At 40.7% G+C, this 27,588-nt stretch overlaps 1 protein-coding gene across 1 annotated transcript in view; it reads right to left on the bottom strand.

Annotated features, from left to right (window-relative positions):
• Nucleotides 1-27,588, bottom strand: part of SH3GL2 (SH3 domain containing GRB2 like 2, endophilin A1) — a 115,989-nt gene that overhangs the window by 35,048 nt on the left and 53,353 nt on the right. The gene's annotated exons all lie outside the window — the stretch shown is intronic.

The following is a 27,588-nucleotide window of genomic DNA, read 5'->3' as shown; positions in this document are numbered from 1 at the left end:
CATCCTTGAGGTCGTAGTTTCCCAAGGCATCCTCCGTGAAACCTAGCAGATGAAGTTTCTTCAGAGAAATATTTCCGGAGAGAAAGGAATATGTTGTGGTCCGCCAGCAGCCTGCAGAGCTAGCAGCAGATTTGGACAGTGAAGAGGTTGAGGAGGAACATGGGCCAGTCCTGGAGTCTGGGGAAGACTTGGACAAGGACTCTACATTGGAGGCAGAGATGGGACCAAGGCTATCAGGTAGTTATTTGCTGCCTTCGGAGTGTCCGGAGTCTGACATCAGTGAGCCAGAAGTACAGCGGGAGCCTGTTCCCAGTGAGCATGCGCAGAGCTGCCAGAAGGCAAGAACAATTAAGAAAACAGGGTTGACTTAGGAGTAAGGCTTGGAGATGATAGGCCCTTCCCATAAGACATAAAAGAAGAGCAAATTGGATGTGAGCTTTTGCAGGAAGCAATTAGTTCATCTGGTTGGTTCAAGCTTTGAAAAATTCTGTTTGACTCTGTGCTACGTTTGGCCTTGTTCTGCATTTGGCAGTTAGGTCTCTGGCAGCCTTTCAAGGGAGATAAGGTGGGTGTTTATCAACATTTCCCTGAAAGACTATGGCAACTCGAGCAGACATCTGTCGGAACCTTCACGGACTTTGTGAACCCTTGCAGACTGGGAATGACCATAATTTCCAGCTGTATAAATAAAAGAGGGTTTGGGGTACTAAGATTGTGATTTATGCTTTCTCAGGAAGCTAGGCCAGAGCAGAATATTGGGGAATTGTAACACAACACAAGTAGAGGTCACAAAATTGGAAAAGGCTGTTCTGAGTAATAGTTATGAATAATAAGAAAAAAAACCATTTTTGAAATTTTATCATATTGATGAGATTGCACTGGGACTTCTTTTAAATAAGGGTGTGACTTGTTAGTTATTGTGCAAAATTAACTGTGGGTCATGGCTGCCTAGATGGTGCTATTGTTTAGAAAGTGAAATTAAGCAATTCTGTTAAATGGTATCAGATCTCAAGAGAGAAGGGGGGGGGGGGACCTTTGCATTCCAAATATGAAAAGGATTAAGAAGGTTTCCAGAAACTTGTTCCTTCCATTGGATAGGCTTGACAATTGCAGTGTTTTCCTCATTTTTAATAGTTATGAGTAAAATAAAAGGAATGCAATTAACCTAAAACAGATAATACAGAAGCTAAATGATTTTACACTGTATATCCACTTAATAATTTTTAGGAAGGTATAGATAGATGGATAGATAAGTAGATAGGTAGGTAGAATACACACAGACACAAAAATATACATACATACCGTGTTTCCCCCAAAATACGACCTGTCCTGAAACTAAAGCCTTGCCACATTTTTCGTGTGGGCAAAAATATAAGCCTATCCCCAAATATAAACCCCCTAGACAACCCCCCCTCCAGCCAGGCAGAGCACCGCTCACCGACATAGCAGTATCCTGAAGGCGCCAAGCCGCAGGAGCCGGGGGAAGAGAAAGGCGCTCACATTGCTTGGCGCCTTCGGGATACCGCTAGGTTGGGGAGTGCTGTTCTGCCTGGCCGGAGGGGGGAGTTGCCAGGCGGCTGCTCCCTTGCGAACTGGCTCCCAAAGAACTGGGCACAGCCTCAGGGGCAAAGCAGCCATGAGGTGACCACACTCACGAGCAACTGCCCAGCAAATCCCCAAACTGGGGAGCAGGCAGAGCGCCACGTGGCTTGGTGCCTTAGGGATACCCCCTAGGTCAGTGAATGGCGCTCTGCCTGGCTGGAGAGGAAGTCAGTTCGCAAGGGAGCAGCCGCCCGGCAACCCCAAAATAATTAGCCATCCCCTATAATAAGCCCAAGCCCATAAGAAAATAAGACCCTGTCATATTTTCGGGGAAACACGGTACATACATACATACATACATACATACATACATACATACATACAGTAAAATGAAAGGTTCCGTTCCCAAGGTTCCCTGTGCTAGTCATTCCTGACTCTAGGGGACGGTGCTCATCTCTGTTTCAAAGCTGAAGAGCCAGAGCTGTCCAAAGACATCTCCATGGTCATGTGGCTGGCATGACTTATTGCCAAGGACGCACAGAACGCTGTTGCCTTCTCACCAAAGGTAGTTCCTATTTTACTACCTGCATTTTTACATGCTTTCAAATTGCTAGGTAGGCAGAAGCTGGGGCAGGTAAAGGGAGCTCACTCTGTTACGCAGTGCTTGGGATTTGAACTGCCGAACTGACAACCTTTCTGATTTACAAGCTCAGCGTCTTAGTCACTGAGCCACCGTGTCCATCCATCCATCCATTCCATTCATCCATCCCAGCAGACTCCTTCCCTTATCATATGTGCTCTTGACTAATGACTGAACATAATGACACATTAGCTTATACCAGCAATTCTACTTTTTCTTCAATCTGCAACGATTCCTTTATGGGGTGTTCCAATTGATAATGGTGGTGGTAGTGCGTATGCTATAAATGCACCTAGGAACATGGGAATGGGCAAGCTCACCATCCTCCAATTGTGTTCATGACCTTCAGAATACTAGAACATCTACATTGTGCATTTTGAGTGAAGGAGTGGGCAAATCAAATCAAATCAAATTTTATTTGCTTAGCCGCACCCTCTCCAGAAGGACTCGGGGCGGCGTTCAATTAAAAACACATAAAATATACAAATATAAACAGTAACATATGCATGGAGGAGGTAAACAAATGGATAAAATAGAATTAAAATTTCAATTTAAAAATCCCCTCAATTACGATACAAAATACACAATTAAAAAACCCGTCAGGAGCGATATGATAAAACTATGGTTGAGCCAGGCCAGCTACTTGGAATAGGTGGGTCTTGAGCTTTATACGAAAGGAGAGGAGGTCAGAGGTGGTCCTGATATCAGGGGGGAGGTCGTTCCACAGGGCTGGGCCCGTCACAGAGAAGGCTCTGCTCCTAGGCGTCGCCCCCCGACACTGTCTGGTGGACGGCACCTGGAGAAGTCCTTCTCTGTGCGAGCGAATTGGTCGCAGGGATGTATGGGGCAAGATACGATCCCGCAAGTAGCTAGGTCCTGAGCCATGGAGCGCTTTGAAGATCGTTATCAAAACCTTGAAACGCACCCGATAGACCACAGGAAGCCAGTGCAGCTTGCGCAGGAGAGGTGTCACATGGGAGTACCTCGTACTCCCCATAATCACCCGCGCGGCCGCATTCTGGACCAAATGACAATGTCCATCCTCCTGTTGATCACTAAATTGCCCTATGGTGCATCAGAGGTCATGATATAATTACATACCGGTAATCATTTTATTTGCTCAATTACATGAGGCTTGTATTGCCATTTTGATGACATTGTGGTTTGTTATAAACATTTGTGGCACAGGGATGTATATACTACTAGATAACCAGTGCCCCATTGGATCGTAATTTCTGAGACATTTCCTTACCAGATTCCCCAGTGCCTTCAACAAGGGCAGAGCTTAAAATATACTGCTTTCACTGGAAAAGCTGGGATACATTTAGAGATGTACCTATCTTGAAAATAGCCCTTGTTTAACTGTATGCCACAACATAGAAGCAAACATGAACACAGGAAATCTTTCTGACATTTGGTATTATATCTTAAATGAGATGATAACCCGGCGTTGTCTAGGTATTTACTTATAGGAGAAAATGTCTGGACCAAACGTAATTTCTAATGCTGGATTTTCCCCCTTACCAGAGAAAGCCCCCTTGTGGAGTATTGTGATGCCATTACCATGGCAATTCCACCTCACTGTACAGTAGAAGCCATTTTATGGCAGTACAGTAGAAGCCACTTTAAGGCACAACAGCCTGTATCTTAACAGAACACACACACCAAGGGGTGTTAGAGGTATCTTACCCGCACAGTATTTTTTTCCAGAGAGTAAGTCATCTGTGTACCAAGTTTGGTTTAAATTGCTTGAAGCGTTCCAATGGAATCTCTCTCTCTCCCTCCCTCCCTCCCTCCATCTCTCTCTCTCTCACACACACACACACACACATTTCAAGCCAGCTCTGAACTATGTAAAAGCCCGTACAAAGCAATATTTCTCAAATTCAAGATTACTGATCAAGTGAACAATGTTCTAATCAGTAAAAGTGGCTCTAATGAATCTTCCATTAATTATACAATAGAAGAAAAAGATCTGATGAAGTAAAATTTTAGAATCACATTTTCATGCTATTTAAAGCATACATCCTGTAAGAGAAATTGAGCTTTTATTTTTCTTTTAATAATGTTTCCAAAAATGAAAGTAATTACACTTGATGCTTTGTTGTATTTTTATCTCTTTGCTCAAATGATTAAAGCTTCAACGTTGTCCTTTGCTGCTTCAAATCCAGACACACACATACAATTCTTCCATACAGTTAGGAATGATTTAAAATAGCAATAAAACAAGCATCCTTGTAATCATATTTATTATATAGGAGTGCCTGTCAGAAAAAAAAAACAGGACTACCTGGGCATTCGGTGATATTTCCAGGATAATTGTTTAAGGAATGTCTGAAACAATCTTGAAACACCAGATGGGAATGAATCCTTGCTTGACTCATCCTATAACTAGAGTGGTAGGAAATATATGAATGCATTCAGCCTAGACCTGATACAACAGTACACCCACATATAGACACAGAGATGCATGTGTAACTCAGTGTGCCCAAGGTTAGACAGCCAAATGTGTGCTGAAGAGCAGATACACACAAATATATGCAAGCACATAACACAAAAATGCAAAAAAAAATGTCTTCGTCTCCATGGAGGGAGCCACTATTCCCTCACTGCAGAGGAAAGCATTAAACTCCATGAGAAGAGAAGCTGAGTAGAAAGCTGGAAGGAGGATCCTTTCACGCCAAGGGACCATGTCTGCCCTGATCCTGTCAGGTGTAAATCCTGCTCTCAATACCTTGGATAACCCTGAGAGAACTGTTTTCTGCTACCATTAGGTGGCACAGTAGTAAGAATACAGTATTGCCAGCTAACTCTGCCCACAGTCTGGAGTTCGACAGGGCTTCCATCCTTCAGAGGTCGGTAAAATGAGGACCCTGTTAGATGGGGGGCAATATGCTGACATTGTAAAATCACCCAGAGAGTGCTGTAAAGCATTATGGGGCAGTACACAAGTCTAAGTGCTAGTGCTAGTGCTATCACTAGCACTGCAGAAATAGTTCAGCTGCATCTCAACTGCTTGCAACACCGTTGGTAATCAGACAATTCTGGGCAGCTATAATGAATTACACAAAAATCAGGCTTTTTTTAACCTGCTAGTTTCCTTCCCGTAAACCCACTTCGACAAGGGCTCCAACCTTGATTTCTCCAGAATTATGCAGATGTTATAATTTTCACTGTGAAAAAAACCTGCTCAAAGAATCATAAAAATTAGCAATATATTTTTTTAAAAGAAAAATATGCAAAGCACTGACAGCAGCTATGCTTGTATTGGGAGAAAAACACAGAGCGTTTCCCTAATCAATTCCTGGCACACAAGCAACTTTTAGAAAAGCTTTGAGAAAAGGGAACGTGTGCTACCGAGCCTGAAACCACAAATCCTCCACTATGCATGCGGCGGTCTGTGATGAAAGAAAAAACACCAGCCTCCTTGAAAATAAACCTCACCACCAGAGAAAAACGAACATAAAACTCAGTGCTTGCTGAGCTAAAGGTTTCCTGTTAAAGGAGGATGACTGCAGATAAGCTGATGACAGAGAGAAAACTAAAGAAAACCGATCATATGTGTAGGAGATGACCAGGCTGAGCCCGAGGGAGGGGTCAAATGCATCATCAGTCATGAGTCCCTTCGTGCCCAGAAGAGATCTAAGTCGAGCCCACCTTAAATTCATTCTAGTCTTATCTCCTGTTAGTTTCCCTTGGCTGTTAGTAGTTCAGATTCTTATAGAGAGCTTAAGTTTATAATAAATTTTTATACCAATTTGAACTGTCTGGATCTCTTGACATCATGGATTTCTGTATTGAGGCCTATAAAATTTCCCCCCACCCTTCAACAGAACTTCAAACCAGCTCATTTTCCAGGCAGAAAATGTGGCCTGGTCATCTCCAATAGAAGCAGCAGGCATTTGTGTGGGTAGGGAAACAGCATCATGATGTGCCATCAGTTTGTGGTCAACTCTCGGACACCACATGGATAAAGTTTTTCCAGGGTGATTTAGCTCTAAATTCAGTTTTTCAGGTGTCCCCAATGATACAATCTTCTCTTTCTTTCCACCTTTCCAAGCATTCAAGCCTTCTGTGGAGAACTACTGTATCTTTCAGAGTATAAAATGCACCAAGATTTTGAAGAATTAAATTTAAAAAAAAGTTTTTGCCCTCTGCAGACCTCCCAAACCTTCTGCACACCTCTTTTTCTTTGTGAAAGCACACCTCTTTTTCTTTGTGAAAAACGAGGCATGCAGAGAGTTTGAAAGGCCTGCAAAGTGCTCCTAGGGGCTGGGGGTGGGGGAGTGAGCAAAAAATGGTCCATTTTTTGCCCCCCAAAAGGGCATGCATAGCCTTTAGGAGGCTTGTAGAGTGCTCCTGGGGGCTGGGGGGGCAAAAAGTAGCAAAAAGAGCCCATTTCTTTTGCTCGTTTTTGCCTTCCCCAGCCCCCAGGAGCATTTGCAGGCCTCCCAAACCCTCTGCACATCCATTTTTGTGAAGGGGGCGGGGTTTTGGGAGGCCAAAAATGCTGTATTCAGGGTATAAGATTTTCACTCTCTTTTGGGGGGGGGGAAAGGTGCGTCTTGTACTCCGAAAAATAAGGTAGGTTTTCATATTGTGTGTCTGAATTAGGATAACTTAAACCTGGCCACTTGTTCTCTAGACTGATCTGCTCAATGATCCATTTGTTTGTTTTCTTGGTATTCACCAGTGACGTGCAGTCAGGTGAGGCAAGTGAGGCACAGCCTCACCACTCTCATCATGAAAAAAAAAAGTAAAAGGAAAAAGCTGAGCTAGTTGCTGCCTCACCGTGGATGACTCTGCTTAACCTCACTGATGCTCTCCCTCCCCAAGTGTAGTGACTTCCTCCCCAGGCCCCCATTCATTTCTCTCTCTCACACACGCAGCTGGATAAAACTATATAAAAATCTAGCCCAGCTTCACTGATTACAAGTTTGAAAAGGCAACGGGGCTCCACCTGCAATCAAACTACACTTGGGGAGGGAGAGCACAAGCGAGCACTGAGGAGACCACAGGAGGAAGCAGGAAGCCAGGCAAAGAGCCATGCTGTAGTACACACACTTCCCCCCAGCCTCTTTCTTTTGGAAGGCTCGGCTCGGCTCCCCTCCGGCTTCTCTGCCTCTCCTCTCATCCCAGCCTGCCAGCAGGAGGTGGTGGGTGGGCTTTATTGTGTTCCAGGCATTTCCCACCCAGACAGCAGGCTGCATTTGCAATGGTGGAGGTGTTTGGGAAAGGCAGCAGGGGGATGGGGGGGGGGATGGCAGAGGAGCTGCTTTCAAGCCACTGGAAAAGATATCAAGTCCAACTTTTGTGTGTGGGGGGGTTTGTTTGAGAGTGAGTGAGAGAGGGAATGGGTAGGAGAGATAGTCCAATCCAACTTCTGTGTGTGTGTGTGTGTGTGTGTGTGTTTGAGAGAGGGGGAGGAAGGGAGAGAGGGAGGAAGGAGGGGAAGGAGAAGAAAAAGAAAAAGAAAGGAGCAAAGGAGAAAAACAAATGCTGTCGCTTTAAATTGGAACTGAGCATGCCTGGCTGTGGAATTATGGGAGTTGAAGTCCACAAGTCTAAAAATATTTGAAACCCAGCACTGTGTCAGTGCCTCACCAGTCATAAACCTCACCGCACGTCACTGGTATTCACCAACCAAATTCAGAAGCGTCAATACTGTTCCTATCCTGATCCTTCAAAGTATAGCTTTCACTTCCATGTGGCAACGCCATTGTCTACTTCTGATTTTTGTAGGTGCAGATCCATCATGGCACTTTGAATAACTTTTTGCTGTTCTATTTCTCGAGGGCTTATTCCTTTACTGTTGATAGTTCATTCTAAAATGCAGAAGCTATCCATCACTTCAATATCTTTACTGTCTATTCTAAAGCTGGTTGTTCTACCTATTATCATTACTTTGGCCTTCTTTACATTTAATTTTAGTCCCATTTTTTTCTCACTGCACTCCTTGAGTTTCATTACTAGAGCTTGCAGATCCTTAACATTTTCAGCTATCAGAATAGCGACATCAGCCTAGTGCCGATTATTGATGTTTCTCCTTCCAATTTTATAAACCACAGTCATCTTCTTCCTTGGTATATATTTAGCATTCAGGGTGAATAAACAGAGGGGAAATATACAGCCTTGTCAAAGTTCTCTGGCTTATCTCTTTATTTGGGCTTTATAACTTGATTTAATGGTGTGAATGATCAAAGCTTCAAAGGGGATAGATTTGGTTTTAAAGCTGTGTCCCTGAGAACTTCAGGGACAGGAGTGAATAAATTTTCTGCGTGTCCAGCATTTCTTTTCTTTGCTCAAGTAACTACTAGTTAGTTCCCTATTTCTCTTCTATTAACAGGTCATGACCACACAATCTCTCTTACCTCTCTACATATGTTTATCAGTTTCAAAAACTGATAAAGGACAGAATAATAGAAAAGTTAGAAAAAGACAGAAGTGAGAAAAAGGAGAATTATAAGTAAAACCTGAAAAGAAAATATATATGAAAAAAGTAGAAGAGTAACTTCCAAAGTTCTTTAGTACAGATACAAATATATAATAATCATGACCACACAATAATCATGCCTGTTTTTCATGGCCCCAGATTCTTCTTTAAGCAGAAACGTATGGAAAATTGATGGCACAACCTTTTGAGTCCCAACAATACTTTAAGAATGCGGTGAAAATTCTAACACACATTTAAGAGAATTTATCTGAGAACCTTTCTAAATCAATGGAAACAGTTAGCTCAACCCATCTTGCGATACTGCTTTTTCCACTGTGGCCCTCAGGTTCCTCAAAAAATATTATACAATACAATACAATACAATACAATAGTAGAGTTGGAAGGGACCTTGGAGGTCTTCTAGTCCAACCCCCTGCCTAGGCAGGAAACCCTATACCGTTTCAGACAAATGGCTATCCAACATCTTCTTAAAGACTTCCAGTGTTGGGGCATTCACAACTTCTGGAGGCAACTTCTGTTCCACTGATTAATTGTTCTAACTGTAGCACCACAAACTAAAGATTGCCTTTCTATGTCACAGATCGAAAAGAAAGGTGCCTTTTGTGGTTGGAGGTTTTTTTTTTTTTTTTTTTTGAGCAACACCAATCCTCATTGTAGTATGTTTTGATTGGCTCTTTTATCAACCTTTTAGCTTTACTGTCTTATCCCACAACATTGTCAAGTTCTTGCATTCTAGCATAACTCCAGCACTGAGCCCTAATATTCCATCATTGAATGTCTTTCAGGATTAAAAACTACAATGTATGAATTATAGCCGGAAGTCAATGAAAGCCAAATTCATACTACATGGAAATCCTTCAACTAATTAAAACTTTTCATGCATGTAACAATAAAGCCTTCTTGATTTTATGACACAGCTACCTTTGTATTAGCCTCTGGGCAAAACCTTATAAACAATATTTATCAAAATCTAACTTACATTAATAATAGCAATAGCACTTAGATTTGTATACAGCTTCCCCGTGCTTTACAGCCCTCTCTAAGTGGTTTACAGAGTCAGCATATTGTCCCTAACAATTTGGCTCCTCATTTTACCCACCTTGGAAGGATGGAAGGCTGAGTCAACCTTGAGCCTGGTGAGATTTGAACTGCCAAATTGCAGGCAGCCAGCAGAAGCAGCCTGCAGTACTGCACTCTAACCACTGCACCACCATGGCTCATAAACATTTTTACTACCGATTCTGTGGAGGGGAGCCTGGGGAGGGCGAAAAGAGCCTCCCCTGCTCCCCCAGAGGCCCTTTGGAGGCTTCAGGGACCATCCGGAGGCTTCCCGGTTTGCTCGGAGGGTCGTTTTAAGCGTTCCGAAGGCTTCAGGGACGGTCCGGAGGCAAATGGCTCCGCGTGCCACCTGTGGCACGCGTGCCATAGGTTCGCCATCACTGCATTGGAGGATCAATTAGTCCCAAACTAACAAAAGTGAATCCCAGAAGAATCAAATTGGATCAATTTATGGGGAGTGATGTCCGTCATCTTGATGGCTGCCTCTGAAGAGTCTATGACAAATTGCCATGGTCAACTTGCCATGGACAAGTCGCCATGGCCATCTTGCTGCAGGACAACTCACTGCAGGACAAGAGTTGCCCTAGTATCAAAGAAACAGTGGAACAGAATCATTAAAGAAAGCATGCAAAAGGAGGGCAAAATGTAATGTGAATGGCAAAAATCAACATTATTTTTATTTATTTTAAATAATTGAATAGAATTGTCGAATTGTCTCACAATGAATTGTCTCGCAGTGAGCTGGCCGTGGTGAGTTGTCCTGTGCCAAGTTACCTGTGTTGAGTTGGCTGCGATGAGTTGGCCATGGCAAGTTGTCCCATTCCCGCCTCTGAAGGCCAGCTGCTGGGAGACTAGGACCCTTCCCTGTGAAGTTGGTTGGTCACAGTGAAAACAGACTGCTGGACGAGCAGGGCAGGGGTCTGGTCCAGGGCACTGCTTACGTCCTTATGATATCGTGGTAAAAAGGGTAGTAATGATATCTAAGCATTCTTGAAGGATACTCATTATCAAAATCTACTCCAGTTTAGATTCTGGTCTGGGCTCTTGTTTATTTTCTGCATTCCATATGGGGAAAACGTAACAGGTGCAATATCATTATGATGTGGGTACATAAATTCACAGAGGTAACTGTCAACTATTGGTCCATAACCCATCTTATTTGGTGGGGGAAAAGTGTGAGAGAACCAAAATAAGCAGAGGTAATCGATGGACAAAACTCATTAACAAAAACTTCTTTGCAGGCTAAAAAGCAACAGAAGCGCTGGTCTGATTATTGGATAAATTAAATGTGGTCATCTTGATAGATAACTTTACTGGGAGGAGGACAGAATGAGCATAACAGCATTTCACACCAAGAATCCAGTAGGCTCCCAGATCTATGCTACAGATCAACAAAAGCAAAGCATAGCGTTGTACTGTACGTAACTGAATACTCAGTACTAAATTTTATGTTGCCTGAGATATAGGCATAATATTAGAGGGCCTAATGCTGTAGCTTAAGGAAGTTTTTTTTTTAGTATTTAAAAACATATTTTATAATAGATAAATACCTGGCATTGTAATGCTTCATTAAAATGGCAAAAGTACAAGTAGTTCATTGAGATTTTGTAGCTACACAGAAGTTCTTCTCATTTTCTTCAGAATCAGGAACTCATTTTCTGGGGGCAATATTAACCCCATCATCCACCCACCCACTCAGCCATCTATCATCCTGCTCGGTGATTTGGCAGTGCTGGGATTGCTATATTTTCTTCTGCCTTGCTAGCGCTTTGCTGCAGAATCACTGCTGCAGTGCTATTGCACATTCATTGGGGACAAAAAGAACTACGAATGAGTGGAAAGACAGCAGCAGCAATGGCACAAAACGCACGAAATGTACAAGAGACTTCATTTGCACTCAGTTAATGTCATCATATAAACGAGTAATGTCAGCTGTAATGCAGGGCATCCTAAAAGCTCATCGTTGTTATTAATTTCAGGAAGGCTCGCATGCTACCATGTCAAAACAACATACTATTTGAACAATAACTAATAAGGAAACATATAATTATACTTATGAAAGGATTTATAGAATTATTTTTCATGGAGATTAGGAACAGCATCCTTTTTCTATTGCTTTGCTGTGTATTTGTAGCTGAAACAGAGGGTTAATTTCATTTCAGTGCTTCATCAAAACTGTGTCTTGAAGATCATATTTCACCCTGAAACTACATGTTAGATGAAAAAGTTTTGATTATTTCAGTGAAACTTGTTACCACTTAACCACACACTTAGAGATCTGTGTGAAAGTAGGAAAATCATTAAACAAAATTGTATTTTGATGGTGGAGGCACATTTAAATCACTACCCCTGCTAACAACTATAATGTATCTTCGCAATAGCTGCTTTGTATTTGAGAAACAGGCCTATTCAGTATAATGCAAGTGAGGCTAGAGCTGTTTCGTTGGTAAATTAATATTAGGGAATAAAAATTGAATGTGATACTGAAATTTAACGTAAAGTATGGCTTTTGATTATACGTAACTATCTTTATTGGCTATCGTTCAATGGATATGATTTTTTTTTGTTTTTGCTATATTGAAATACACTAAAACCTTTGCTAACTGAAACTCATCCGCTATAAAAGAATTTATCAGCGTGTCAAACTGGCGGACTGTAGGCCCGGTGCATCACATGCAGGCCACGCCCACCCTAGCTCCACAAAGGGAAAAAACATCATGAGTCGTCATGTGACAGCAACATGACAAGGCACGTTTGATTGATGATTTAGACTAAATAGCAGTTGCTCTCGTTCTTGAATGGATCCACTTACAGTCAACCAAGAACACTGGGCATTTTTCAGGGAAAAGCAAGCAGGGTTCCCCCCCCCCCCCCCCCGCTTCTTGTTTCTATTTAGGCAGCCGGATTTAGCTTTCCTGATCCTGTTAAAAAAAAGAGTTTAAAACAAACACACCAAACTGGAAGCAAAAATGCTGATAATTGAAATTAATCAGAGGATATCATAGTCAAATTCCTGGATTCAAAGGATATTTTCTCCCTAATTTCCACACAAGTGGGCATGCAACTTTAAACTATAAGAGAGGGGTATTTCTCATCTCAATGTCCAACTGAAATGGGTTGAACTGAAATATGTTCTGCGCAATATGTAATTCTAACATATTGAAGGACATCAAATTAGGAAAAGCTAGCACAGTCAATGAACTTAAAACTTAGGTCAGGGGTACTGCAAGTACAAAAGGCAAGCTAGTCAATCAAGCTAACTGTAGCAGGACACTAGATGAAAATTTGAGATAAGAAGGTGGAGGGTTGCGAGAGGAAAATACAACATCATCATATATCTTCTTGCATGATTTCTACAAAGAATCTATCCTGATACGTTATTAGCTTTTCACCCAGTGCAATTTGCCAAATATTTGAAAGCTGTCATTAGAAAAGTGAATCTCTCTGCTGCCTTCCTGTGCAATTGATCACCATCAGAAGAAGTACAATAAGGTCCTTGTGAAATAAGTCTTTTTGGAGATCATAGAAAAATCAGGTGACAGCACCAATCTTCAAAATTCAATATGAATATTTGCAGGCAGAATAATAACACTTGCAGACAGAAGCACCACATATGGAATTCCTTTTTCTTGGAAAATGGAGTAACCTCCTTTCTGGCTAATTAATCTGGGGTTGCAACCTTCTGTCATGGAAGTTTCTGCAAAGATTACATTTATATCTGCTCAATACATCCTTGTACCTAATTATTAAAGAGGCAAGAACCCTATTTTCAACTGGCCACCCGATTTTCAGCATAGCAGACTATCTAAAGTAGAGAAGAAATGTGTGGTCTCCCATGCTCACCATAGTTCTACACAGCATGGTCAGTGATAAGCCATTGGGATGCTGAAAGTTATTGTTCAGGAATAGGTCCCTAGTCCCCTACTTGAGCCTAGAAAATTTCATCTCAACTTCAGTATGGTTAAGAAAATACAGAGCGGCAATATTTGATGCAAAAGCTTTTTGGTGTGGTCAGATGAGAAACCAGATCAATGTGTTGTTCTAACGCAAAGGCAGAAACTGTAGATATAAATGTGGTTTTGATTTATGTATCATACACCGAAGTGTCAGAGTAGTAAGCAACTCCTAAAAAGTAAATGCCAGCATTCTAATACCCAAAAGCTCTCAGAAATCTACATGGCAACACACAGCTTTAAGATACATGAGTCAATCAGGCATCTAAATGCCTAAAATAGATTCTAACATACAGTCTGTCTGCAGTAGGATTCCTGGGGAATCGTTGCATTATCTGTCTAAATTATGGCCTTGCCAAGTAGTTGCTCAGATAGGGAAAAGGCAGGACGACTCTGTAATCAATGTCATTTGTTTGTTTGTTTGTTTTGTTTGTTTTATTGGATTTATATGCCGTCCTTCTCCCAAAAGACTCAGGGCGGCGTACAACATTAAAAAACACACATGCCGAAAGTTAAAAAGAAATTAAATACATATCCCCAAAAACAAACCCAATTTATAGGACAAAACATTTAAAAAATGAGATAAAAATTAACAGGCCAGGCCGGCTTGCTGGAAAAGCCAACTTTTTAGGGCGCGTCAGAAGGACCGGAGGTCAGGGATTATGCGAAAGATTTAAAGATTAATAGCCCAAAGAAGATCCCCTTAATTCTATCTTTATCAGAGGGCTGGATCCTGCAAAGAAATGGAAAACAAGAGTTCTTTTCCCTCTATTATTAGATAACCTTTCTATAGGCCAGTGATGGCTAACCTTTTTGTCCTCGTGTGTGCCTCACTCCTCCTGCACATGTGCACAACCCCCCACACCTAGCAGGCCTCCCTAAAGTCTCCTGGGACCAAAAATGGACTGTGGGTGGGCACCCCTCCCCACCCCATGCATGCGTGCCCGACACCCCTCCCCCCGTGCATGCACAAAAGTCTCCCACATGCGTGCCAGAGACCTGAAAATCAGCTGGCCAGTGGGAGGTGTGTGTGCATATGTGGTGGAGCTGAGCTGGGCGACGGCTCGTGTGCCCGCAGAGAGGACTCCATGTGCTATGTTCACCATCACGGCTATAGGCCCTGCTGCAGCTATATACTGCTTTGAAGAAGACTGGATTAGCTACTACTCACCGTCACCCCCTAATGGTTTTCTTTTCCCAAATGTCCAGGATTAAAGGCTGTCAAGATGATTACTGCTGGAATAAAAATAAGATGTGCCCAGGAAAAGGTATCATGGCATGAACTGAGATCATTTTCAACTGTCTTCTCCAAGCCCCTCTGTCAAATGAGATGTGGCATTACTGGAGAAAGAACCATTTCAGGAGAGTCATTCCGGTAGGAGACTCTATGGAAGTCCAGTCCAGCTCTAACTTAAGATACTAAATTCAATTACATGTCATTGGTTTAAATGAACTACATAGAACAGGGGTGTCAAACTCAAGGCCCACATGCCGGGTCCGGCCCGTAAGCTGCTTAGATCTAGCCTTTGGAGCTGTCCTGGAAATAGTGAAGGAACGGCCTGCGGTGCCTCTGCCAGTGAAAATGGACTCTCAGGCTCCATTTTTATGGGCAGAGGGCTGGAGGAGGCTGTGCCCAGGCCACCACAGATGTCCTGGGCATGAGTGACGTTGAGTTGGCTACACCCACCCAGGCCACACACCCCACGGTCAAACACAACCCTGATGTGGCTCTCAATGAAATCGAGTTTGACATCTCTGGCCTAGAATATGTGCTGTTGCGGATAAATTTCCATAATTAATCCACTTTTTTAGTGAGACACACAAATATGACTTTTTAAATACAACTTTTTAACAGTTGCTATAAACACTTCTTTACCATAATAATTATGGCGATGAAGAATATGGATTTTTCTAATTTGATTATGTGCTGTGAACTTTTGCACCCAAAACTGATAGATGGCAGAGATTATATTCATTACAGCCAGCCAGGTAACACTGAAATCCATTTTTGCAATTCACAGCATTTTAAGGTAAAAGAAGTCTTGACAGATTTTTCACATATATAAAAGAAGGGCTCAATTGGTGCATTCATTCATTTCTAGATCTTTTTAAAGATCCCTGCCGCCTTTATCCACCCAATTATAGATCCTTTGTGTATTTCAAAATACTTAAAGCCACTCTTTTATATGATCTGTTTCATTACTTTCATTCTTGATTAATTGATCTGCTTTCTGTTGCTAAAAAATAAGAATGATTAACCTGCAGAGAGAAGCTGCACAGAATCCCAAGACTGCATTACTGAAAAATGGCAACAAACTAGTTGCATTCTGGAAGCAGAACTGGCCAGGTAGCTTTGGAAAAAAAATAGGGCAGGTGTTAGATTGGGTAATGGATAGGCACACACAGGCTTAATGGTAACAACAGCTCTTTCTTAAGTACAACAAGTGAGAACAATCCAGCGAAGGTTGAGTCTGACAGCAGCCCTTTTATAGGGAGCTGTCAGACCCTTCGACCAATAGGATTAAACCTCTGTTCCTGCCGGAACAGAGGACCTTGGTGGAAACCACCCTAGTTCGAACAAGTATCTAACAGTAGGAATGGTCCAGTCTCTTTTCCCCAATCCTTCCCTCACTCAAATTTCCACCCTTCACTCCAAAATGAAAAATGGACCATAATATTGATCTCCATCTCTTCCATTCAAATCATCAACATAACAGAAGCTCCCGTGAACTAATCCTCAACTTATGACCTTATTACAATTGATTTTAAGACTGTTTTATCTTGGTTGTTAAGTGAATCACATGGTCATTAAGTGAATCATGCCATTGTTAAATGAATCCAGCATCTTCAAATGACTTTGTCTTGCAGAAGCCCGCTGAGGTCAATTCATATGACTGCAAGATGTGGCAAACATTGTCTTGGTTGCGATGTGCTCAAATTGCAATCACATGACTGTGGGGGTAGTATTTTAGTTGCAATTTAAAGGCAGGTTGTAAGTTATTTTTTTCAAGGCCATCATAACTTTGAATAGTCATTAAACAAATGGCTGTAAGTCAAGGACAACCTGTATATCTGGCAACTATATTTAACATATCCTTGGCTATATGGATTTTTCCTTTATTATATCAGAGTCATTTTATATCCTTAAAAATGTTATATGGAAGAGCTAGTCATTTGTAATTTGAGACATACTCAGAATAAAGAAGATCCTTTCTTCCTAGGGAGCCTACATTGATCATTTTTGCTATGTTCTTAACACTCATGTTGATAAGGTTTGAATTTTGAAATCTGATTGCCTAAGCTGGTTTTCAATCAGTTTTGTTGAAAATAATCATATAAACAAACACGGCACAACTATTTTGCATGGTAATTGGCATCCATATTCCCTAGTTCAATATTTATTTACATCAAAAGTAGGTGTCTCAGAATAAATCTTGCATTGATTTGAGATGGAGGACACCCATAATAAAACAAAGTTCAATTTTCCAGGGGACTAAGAAAGTAAAATGCCTCTTTGCAAAACTGCTTCTGTGATTTTGGTAAACATTCCTTGACTGCATTTAGAATTAGATGATCCTATAAATGGCAAGAAAGATTACAATTAGTTTGCATCATCTCCCGCTTTATTTAATTATATTTGAATAATAACTGTGTGATGCCTCCACCTTAATAAGCCACATCTTTGCAAATTAAAGGTTTTATTTCTCTTGAGTAAGCTAGCTGGCTTAATGCCATCATATTTAAATTCAGCAGTCACGAGTAGTGCCACTACATTTACAGCTAAAATATTATAGCTGGCAAAACAATTTGCTACTATTTAGATCTAGGCAATTATCCCTTTGGTTGATGTTTCTCAGGCAAGTTAATTTGTGGTACAATAATTATAGCAAGCTTAGCAGTTAAATGAGATACACAGCATTACACAGCATTACAATGCCATTGTCAGCACACAACACAATAAACTTGGTTAACTCGGAATTCAAAAGTATTTCATATCTTTTAAAATGTTTTTATTAAGAATTTTGACTATAATATAAAATATAATGTAAACTAAATTTAAAGAAAAGAGACTGGAATGGAGTAAAAAGTGCAAGAAAAAAAAAGAAAAAATAGAGAAAGAGAAAATAAAGTGACTTCCAACCTTTATTAAAATAATAAACAAATGTAGTGATTCTTCAAATCGTCCCCCAAGCCTACAAACATTTATCTCTTTATCCCACATAGCACATCTCTTATCTATGAACAAATCCATAAAACAATATATTTTCTTAGTGTCAGCAGGAAGTCCATAAAGAGTTTTATCAGAAGTAACCACATATCTTGTTTTAATGTTGATCAAATATATCTTTATATTTCTTCCTTTTACTCCTATCTTAATTGTTAGTTCATTCAAATATTGTTATAGGATTTGATTTCTCTTCATTTCTTCTTTGTCCCATTGAACAGAGTTCTTCAAAACTTTAATAAGCCTCCTTTGTAAATCAGTAAGAAAATATTATTCAGGTCACTCTTTTGGTTTGTCATTTATATTTCCCTTTTACATTCTGATATCTCAGCCAGTTTGTTTTGTATATCCAGTGAAACATCTTTTTAAAATATATTCTCTTTGGCCTACCAATACAATACAATACAATAGTAGAGTTGGAAGGGACCTTGGAGGTCTTCTAGTCCAACCCCCTGCCTAGGCAGGAAACCCTATACCGTTTCAGACAAATGGTTATCCAACATCTTCTTAAAGACTTCCACAACTTCTGGAGGCAAGTTGTTCCACTGATCAATTGTTCTGTCAGGAAATTTCTCCTCAGTTCTAAGTTGCTTCTCTCCTTGATTAGTTTCCACCCATTGCTTCTTGTTCTACCCTCAGGTGCCTTGGAGAATAGTTTGAGTCCCTCTTCTTTGTGGCAACCCCTGAGATATTGGAACACTGCTATCATGTCTCCCCTAGTCCTTCTTTCTCTTAAGCTAAACATACCCAATTGAAACATACCAATTGAAATCCACTTTCAATACCATCTGTATTTATCTGCTAAAGTTTGTTGTACATCTGTCATTTTTTAATAACATCTTTTGGACATAGTCCATCCATAGAAACAAACATTATTACTGACATTGTTGATATTAGGACTATTTTTTTTAATTCTATTCTTCAAAAGTCTCATTTGCCATTTTTATTGTGATTATGCTATGCAATATTTTACAGGCTTGTAAATCTTTTATCTGCCTAAAATCTTTAGCCCCCTTTAATGTCGTGTTTTTGAAATCATAAAATTATCTTTGATTTGTCTTACAAAACGCAAAGCAGAATCCATTTCCCATGAGAAGCTGTTTGTTCCTTATAATTAGTTCTAACACTTTATAGTTTCAGTAGTCCAATTTTATCTGTATCCTTAGTCCATTGTAATTTTCTAAAATCAAAATTTTAATTTAGCTTTTTGCTGCTAAATTAGAGTGGCATGATGATTGGGGGGGGGACCCGTAACATATATAATATATACTCTAATATATCTAATATACCCTAATATAACCCTAATATATATAACCCTAATCTATATTGAAGAAAGGAGGTACAAAGGAATGTATAAATTACCAGATCGTGACAAATAAACAGGAAGATTCTGGAAAAGACAACAGAACATGATTTTAGATGCTTAAAAAAAAGATGGAGAATGGAAAAACAAACAGAATAGTAAGACATTTCCTTTGCTTTGCTGATTATAGAAAGACTTTAGTTGTATAGAACATGCCAGAATGTTCTATGAGGGATTCCCTGTTTCCTACGTCTGCCCAGCTAATTTGATCCTGCAGAGTTTGCGTGCTGGAGGGGGTCCTTTGATAAAACAATGCCATCTCTCAGAACCCATAAGTGCACCTCCCCCATAGCAGCACCTGCCCTCTGGAATATGTCCGGCCCCCACTCTGCTGTTGTTAGAAGAGTCACGATGACCCTCCCTTCACTGTGCTTGCCATCTTTTTTATAATTTCTTTGATTGTTTCTGAGTCATCCAGAATCCTTGAACGTTGGGTGGAATACAGGTTTAAAATGAATTGTTATTACATATCGTCACAAAAGTGTGAAATCATGGCTGCCGGTTCTTTAGCTGGTGTCGATCGTCATGCGCACCGAGTTCTTCCCAAGGACCTAAGATGCTGTAATGTATTGGCTTTTAAAGAAACAGCAGGATGTGAATATTAAATATGAAGAAGATACAGGTAATGTGAACCAGAGAACTTAAAAAGTCGTGCAGGGGCAGAGGTAGTCGTTTCATTTTCTGAACAGTCTCCAATGCTCTTCTAATTACTCCACCCCAGTCCTCTCCACACAATCTAAGAATAAAATAGGGCGAACCCCAGGGGCACAGCTGCTTTGGGGTCACAGGAGGAGAGCAGTGGAAAACCCTGCCAGCATTGCACACTCTTCCAGCGATTTGTGAATGCGGTGATTTTTATCTTGCCAGCCAAGCTGTGTTCTTTTCAGAGGCGCAGCAAATACTCGCACAATAGTGACGGAAAGGAAATGACTTCCCCGAGTGCCTCCTTTTGTAGATCTGCATCCTGCAGGCTTCAGCTTCTGATGTCAGTCACATTTATAAGAGAATGAATGAGTCCATCTCTTGCCCCGCTTACTCAGCCTCTCTCAGCTGTCCTTCTGACTCATTCATCTGACTGCCTGTCCTATATATTGCAATTTTATGGGTAGGAGCTCCTAAAATTAGCCCAAATCTCCAAAGCAGAGGCTAATAAGCAAATATGACACAATAGCAAAGTTCTATTTGGCATTATTATATTTATAAAAAAAACAATTGAGGGGAATGTGTGAATAAGAGTCTAACCTTGGTTCAAATAAACTAGTGGTGGGGTTCTTTCAAGCTAGAATGAAGAGCCTAAGAATAGTTCTCATGTTAGAAAGGCAATCAAGTTGCTTAACCTAACCCTAACCTAGATTTAAGTGTTCAAGTTCAAGAGAAAAAGAAATACCTTTTCAGATTTTCAAAGAAGTAATGTCTTCATGTTTTTTAGAAGCAGTTTGTATTATTCTTTTTATTGTTGTAAATGGTAATCTTCAATAGCAACAGAACTCATAGTGCTTTGCACTACTCTCTAAATGATTTATGGAGTAAATGTTGTGGTCTGCCAGTGGCCAGCGGAGCTGGCAGCAGATTCAGACAGTGAGGAGGTTGGGGAGGAACATAGGCCAGTCTTGGAGTCTGGGGAAGGATCTGATGAGAGCTCTGTGTCCAAGGCAGAGTAGGGGCCAGAGCCATATGCCAGTTATCAGCTGCCTTCAGAGTCAGACATCAGTGAGGCAGACAAACAGCTGGAGCCTGTTCCCAGTGTGTGCATGCGCAGAGTTGTCAGATGAAGGGAACAGTTAAAGAACAGGGGTTGACTTGGGAGTAAGGCAACAGGTGGACGATGAATGGTCCCTCCCAGAGGAAATAAAAGAGGAGCGAAAGGGGAGTGGAGTTTGCAGGAGACAATTAGTTTGCTTAATTGGCTTCTGACTCTCCAAAGAAATGGAAGGTCATACTTGTCAATGATTTGGTTATGTTCAGTTTGACAGAAAGGTTTCAGTTGGACAAAAGGAGTTTTGATTTTATAAGTGAGAAAACTGACTTTGACTTGGATCTGTGTACTGATGATGGACGGGTTTTTGCTTACATATGTAAGTTTTTGCAAAAAATGAGCACACAAGATGGTATGTCAAGGTCTGTATGATTAAATGAGAAAATATTCTGACTATATGCCTAATCAAATATGTGCCTTCACATATTCGATTAGGCATATAGTCAGAATTGAAATTTACAGGATCACTTCCGGTTCCTGCTGGCGAAAGACGTACTGTCTGCCGCTCGTCTCCTCGGTTGGCTCCATAAGGAGCACAGGGAGCCTTGGAGGGGTCTTCTGCCGAAGGGCGGCTCGCTGAAACCCCCCAGAATTGGCGGCAGCCGGTGGGAGTGTTTTCAGCCTCACCTAGGAGCCGGAGAGCAGAGGGGGGGTTTGGGACAGCTTTGGGCTGTCCGCCCTTTCGCCGAATGGGCTCTGGGAGGAAGGAGTTTATCCAAGGAAGAGCGGCTGAATGCTGGTGGTGGGGGAGCCATCCTGATCTCCTTAATCGTCATTAAAGGATAAACAGCAGACTACTGTAAGTTCATGTTCAACTTATTTGAAACTGAAGATTAGAGGGGTGTGTTTCTTCTCTTTACCCCCTCCCCTCGGATTAAGTGGCATTTGAACTATCTCTCTCTCTATTGGAATGGAGAGAGAACAAAGGCTGACTCGTCACTTGAACTAACTATGTGAGAAAGATCGCTATCACAATTGCAAGAGATGATTGCTGAGCTGTCTTTTTAAAAAAACTTTATGGAGATCTCCGTTCTTCTCCCTGTGAAAGGAGGAGCCAAGATGGCTCTCTTCCATCTTTGTTTTTGCACTTACAAATGAAGTCTGCCTTTTGAAACTACCTTCGAAAAAAACCCTCTGGTATTGTTTCATTACCCTCTCTGAGGGAGACTGGGACCTCCCCTGTTACATGGTCTTCCTGGACTTTGATTATCTGACCTTCCCCTTTCTGGTATGCCTCGGTGCCTTGGAACTGTGAAGGAGAATTAACTCTTCACTTTCGGATTTGCCTGCCTCCTTGACTGGCACAGCTGCGCAATCCGCTGATGCCATTTTCTTTGTAAAAGACACATCTCTGAACTTAGACAAATGGGGCCTAAGAAACCACCAACGGGTACGTCATTTTTGGCTCCTGCGTCTGCCACCTCCAGTCCAAGCATGCAGCAAACGAAAATTACTTCATTGTTACAACAAGAAGGGTCTGGAGAGAGCCCAAAAGAGCTATCTGTTTCCCAAATGTTTCAAGAAACTATAAAGGGTCAAAATGAGTTGAAAAAAGAGGTGACAGATCTCAAAGATGAACTCAGAGATGTTAAACATCATATTTCAGAAAATAAACAGAGAATGGTGGTGTTGGAGGAGGGAGCTGCTGGGCTGGGGAAGGAGGTTAAGGCAATCTGGAAGGAAAATGTAGACCTGAAAAACTTCATGGCAAAAATAGAATTTGAAAGAATGTCCTTTTTTCTCAGATTCCAGAACCTACCAGAGACAGAAAATGAAGACCTTAAGGATATTATGAGTACAATTTTAGCAGAATACATTAAGAGAGACAAGGAACAGCTGCGGTGGGATATGATCTGGTTTACAGGATTAATTCAGCATATGCTAGAAGCCATAATGTTCCAAGGGAGGTACATGTTAAATTTCTCAGGAGGACCACAAGGGATGAGGTGCTTGGGGCCCAAAGGGAGGGACCACTAAAATATAAAGATGAAGAAATCACCATTCTTAAGCAAATCCCGAAAAAGATAAGAGAAAGAAGGAGGAATTATTCCTTCTTATCAAAGAAATTATACAATAAAGAAGTTTGGTTTAGATGGTTATTGCCAGAGGGAATGCTGATCTTTTGGGAGGGAAATAGAATTAGAATTAATACAGTGCAAGAGGCTGAAGCCTTCATTTAAAAAAACATTTCTCTCTTCTAGAGGACGAACACAGGGAAGGTAGTGAAAAGGGTAGCAAGGTACAAGATATGAAGGAGGGGGGTTGTGGCTCCACCTGGGGACAGGGAGGAAGGAGCAATATCGAAAAGGCTCAGGTCACAAAAATAAAGGTATTTGAAATATTTGAAATTGTTGATATGTTAGAAAGTGACAAAGAAAAAATGATTGAACACATGGTTGATACAACGTAGAATAAGATTCTGTTTTTTGCTTATCTTTTATATGTTGTTTTTAATATTGCAAAAATTGTGAGATTTGGAGGGATTTCTACCACTAGCGTGGGAGCAGCCAAAAAATTTTATGTACCCCTTTACCTTTTCCCATAAATGTTTAAAAACCAATAAAATTCTTTAAAATAAAGAATTGAAATTTACATTGAATTAAAATTTGGAAGATGATTTTTATAACATGATGTATCATTAGTATTTAACATCTGATAAATTGTCAAAGATCTGTAAGGGAGTAACAAATGTAAGTTGGAATGTAACTAATAAGTTTAATGTTCTATCAGATTCATATTCCATCATCTTTGATTGATATTTAAGGGAGCTAGGAAATATCGTGACCAGATATGTATTATAATTCAGAAGAGTTCTTAAAATAAATGTAGAATTGAAACCAGAGCTTTTCCCTCTTTCAGATTGAAAGAAAACATAGGACTTTGTTTCTCTATATCAGGAGTCTCCAACCTTGGCAATTTTAAGCCTGGCGGACTTCAACTGGCTGGGGAATTCTGGGAGTTGAATTCTGAGAGTTGAAGTCCGCCAGGCTTAAAGTTGCCAAGGTTGGAAACCCTTGTTCTATATGACAGCCACAAGACTTTTATATGTACAGAGATAGAAAGATTTACAAATTCCTTCAATAGGACAATGGACATTGAAGCTAATGGAATTGGCTGAGATGATGAAGCTACTCTGATTAAAGAAAAGATTTTGTCTAAATTTGTTTTTTCTTGGAAACCACTGTTGGGAGTTTTTGCTAGAAACGGAGAAAAAATAAACATTTAATTCTGTAGTTTGACAATTGGAACTCTCTATGATTATAGAAATACTGTGTATTATTTTTGATGTTAGAATAAGAGATTAATGAACTTTATACCTGTATCTGATCAAAGAAAAATGAAAGTTATTTTTTTCTCCTTTTCCTCTCTTTTTTTGTTTGCACTACTGGTTTGCTTTTTCTTTACCCTCTCCTTTCCCTAACCTGTATTTTTTCTCTTTTTTGTATTTTATCCTATGCTGAAACTTAGTATTTTCTTTTTTAAAAAATGTATCATGGTGATTTCCATAAATTTTGAATTTCAGTCTTCACCAACTTGGAGCCAGGAGAACTCCTCCAACATGAAATGGTCCTTACTGAACACTTTAATGTAACTTCATGGCAAGGATAATTTTAAAAAAACAAATAACCTATGTTAAGTAATTAAAATCACTAAGCCTATCATAAGACATTGCAAAAATTTCCTCTTAGATCAATCTCCTGGAAAAGAGGATCTACCAGGCTCAGCGACCTTAATACAATACAATACAATACAATACAATACAATACAATACAATACAATACAATACAATACAATAGCAGAGTTGGAAGGGACCTTGGAGGTCTTCTCGTCCAACCCACTGCCTAGGCAGGAAACCCTATACCGTTTCAGATAAATGGCTATCCAACATCTTCTTAAAGACTTCCAGTGCTGGGGCATTCACAACTTCTGGAGGCAAGCTGTCCCACTTATTAATTGTTCTAACTGTCAGGAAGTTTCTCCTCAGTTCTAAGTTGCTTCTCTCCTTGATTAGTTTCCACCCATTGCTTCTTGTTCTACCTCAGGTGCCTTGGAGAATAGTTTGTGGCAACCTCTGAGATTTTGGAACACTGCTATCATGTCTCCCCTAGTTGTTCTTTTCATTAAACTAGACATACCCAGTTCCTGCAACCGTTCTTCATATGTTTTAGTCTCCAGTCCCCTAATCATCTTTGTTGCTCTTCTCTGCACTCTTTCTAGAGTCTCCACATCTTTTCTACATTGTGGCGACCAAAACTGAATGCAGTATTCCAAGTGTGGCCTCACCAAGGCATTATAAAGCGGCATCAACACTTCACGTGATCTTGATTCTATCCCTCTGTTGATGCAGCCTAGAACTGTGTTGGCTTTTTTGGCAGCTGCTGCACACTGCTGGCTCTTATTTAAATGGTTATCCACTAGGACTCCAAGATCCCTTTCACAATTACTACTGTTGAGCAAGGTACCTCCTATACTGTACCTGTGCATTTTATTTTTGTTGCCTAAATGTAGAACCTTACTCTTTTCACCATTGAATTTCATTTTGTTAGATAGTGCCCAATGTTCAAGTTTGTCAAGATCCTTCTGTATCTTTAGCCTATCTTCTGGAATGTTGGCTATTCCTGCCAGCTTGGTGTCATCTGCAAATTTGATGAGTTCCCCATTTATTCCCTAAAGCTAAACAGATATAAACTTTGTTAATGAAGAACGATAGACATTAAGACAAAGTAGTAATCTTATCTACTGTGCATTTGTGTTCATTGCTAAATTTTAATTAACACAGCATAAAGTTCTGCAAGAATGAGTAGAACCTACTGCTCCTGACTCACATGCCAGAGTCCAGCTGCCCTACAGAAGATTCTCCAGAATGATTCAACCTTTCATTCATTTCAACCTCTGATCTGAGATGCTGCATTCCATTCTTTGTTTTATTCCTCTTTGGAATCTCGTTTCTCTTTGTGAATATTAAATATCAGACGATCCACCAGTACACATGCCAAAATGTATTCATTACAAAGTCATAATAGCTAAAATAGCTTCACAAGAAGGTCAAAAGCTGGTATACGGTGCAATAATTTTTTTTAAAGTGCTGAGAGATTTTAGGGGGGTAGGTTTAGACTTCGGAGAATAGACTTAAACCGATTAATGGGACTTAAATTAGTTGAGATCCAATTCTTATTTTTTAAGCAATATACTGTATATTATCTGGCCAATTATTTCAAAATTTTCTCAACAGAGCTTATCAGAGCATGACTGATAAAATATTTTTATTTGTTATATATTTAGGAAGAAAGTTGGATACTAGCTTAGGTGAGAGAAAATCCTTTAGACCAGGGATGTCAAACTCAAGGACTGAGGCCGGATCTAGCCCAAGGTGCTTCTGGCAGTGAAAATGGAGCTTGGGGGGGGGGCATGCAGCCCTCCAGAGTTCCTTGCTGGCAGTGGGTTGCAGGAGGCCATCGCAGCCGAAAATGGAACTTGAGAGCCCATTTTCCCTGACAGAGCACTCGGGCCACCACAGGTGCCAACATGAATGATGTTAAACGGGCCATGCCCACCCTGGCCTCCTGAGGTCAAACACAACCCCGATTTGGCCCTCAATGAAATCAAGTTTGACACCCCTGTTTTAGACATTCAATTATATTTTACAGAGAAGAACCAGCATTCAGTCATGGTTTCTTGGAACAATTCTGTCTGACTCTACCTCAAAAGAAGAGCTGGGTCTAGAGAGTTGATTGCAAATTTAGTTGAAAAATGGCACTTGAGTTTTGCCCCATTTTATGACCTTTCTTGTGATAGTTAAGTGAATCACTGCAGTTGTTTAGTTAGAAACATAACTATTAAGTAAATCTAACTTTTCCATGGACTTTGCTTGTCAGAAGGTTGCAAAAAGTGATCACTTGACCCCAGACACTTCAACCGTCATTTATACAAGCCAGTTGCCAAGCCTCTGAATTTTGATCAGGTGACTGCGGGGATGCTACAACGGTCATAAGTGTGAAAAATGGACAGAAACCACTTTTTCCAGTGCTATTTTAACTTGTCACTAACAAATGGTTGTAAGTCGAGGACTACCTATATCCAGGTTTTTCCAAATAAGGACTAATGCAAACAATGTGAAAGATTTGTAAGTCAATGATCTTTGGCCTTTACTGCATGCTTGATGCACATCTCTCCATATGTGTTTTTTTGTACTTTGTACTGATTATGCAAGCTTGCGAGGGCAAGGGCTAAGCTCATAAGGAAAAAAGGTAAAGAATCTTTACTTCCCCTCCTAGAACTGGGGTGTCAAACTCAAGGCCCGCAGGGTGCTTAGATCTGACCTGTGGGGCCACCCTGAAAACAGCAAAGGACTAGCCTGCAGTGCCTCTGCCAGCAAAAACGGAGCTCAGGCGCATGCTTCTCCCCCCCCCTCCACCAACCTGGAGCTCCATGTTCACTGGCAGAGGGCTAGCAAAACAAACTAAAAGCAAGACAAAAGGAGAAATGTTTCCCTTTTTGCATGCAAGAAGAAACAGGAAAGGAAAAAGGGAAAGAGGAAAGACAAAGAAAAAGAAGGGAGGATGGGAAGACAGCAAGGAAGGGGAAAAAAGGAAAGA

This window comes from Natrix helvetica, assembly GCF_964273705.1.
Source record: "Natrix helvetica genome assembly, chromosome: 2".
Classification (NCBI taxonomy): Eukaryota; Metazoa; Chordata; class Lepidosauria; order Squamata; family Natricidae; genus Natrix; species Natrix helvetica.
Note: the sequence above shows the minus strand (reverse complement) of the source record. Positions and strands in the feature narration are given on the sequence as shown.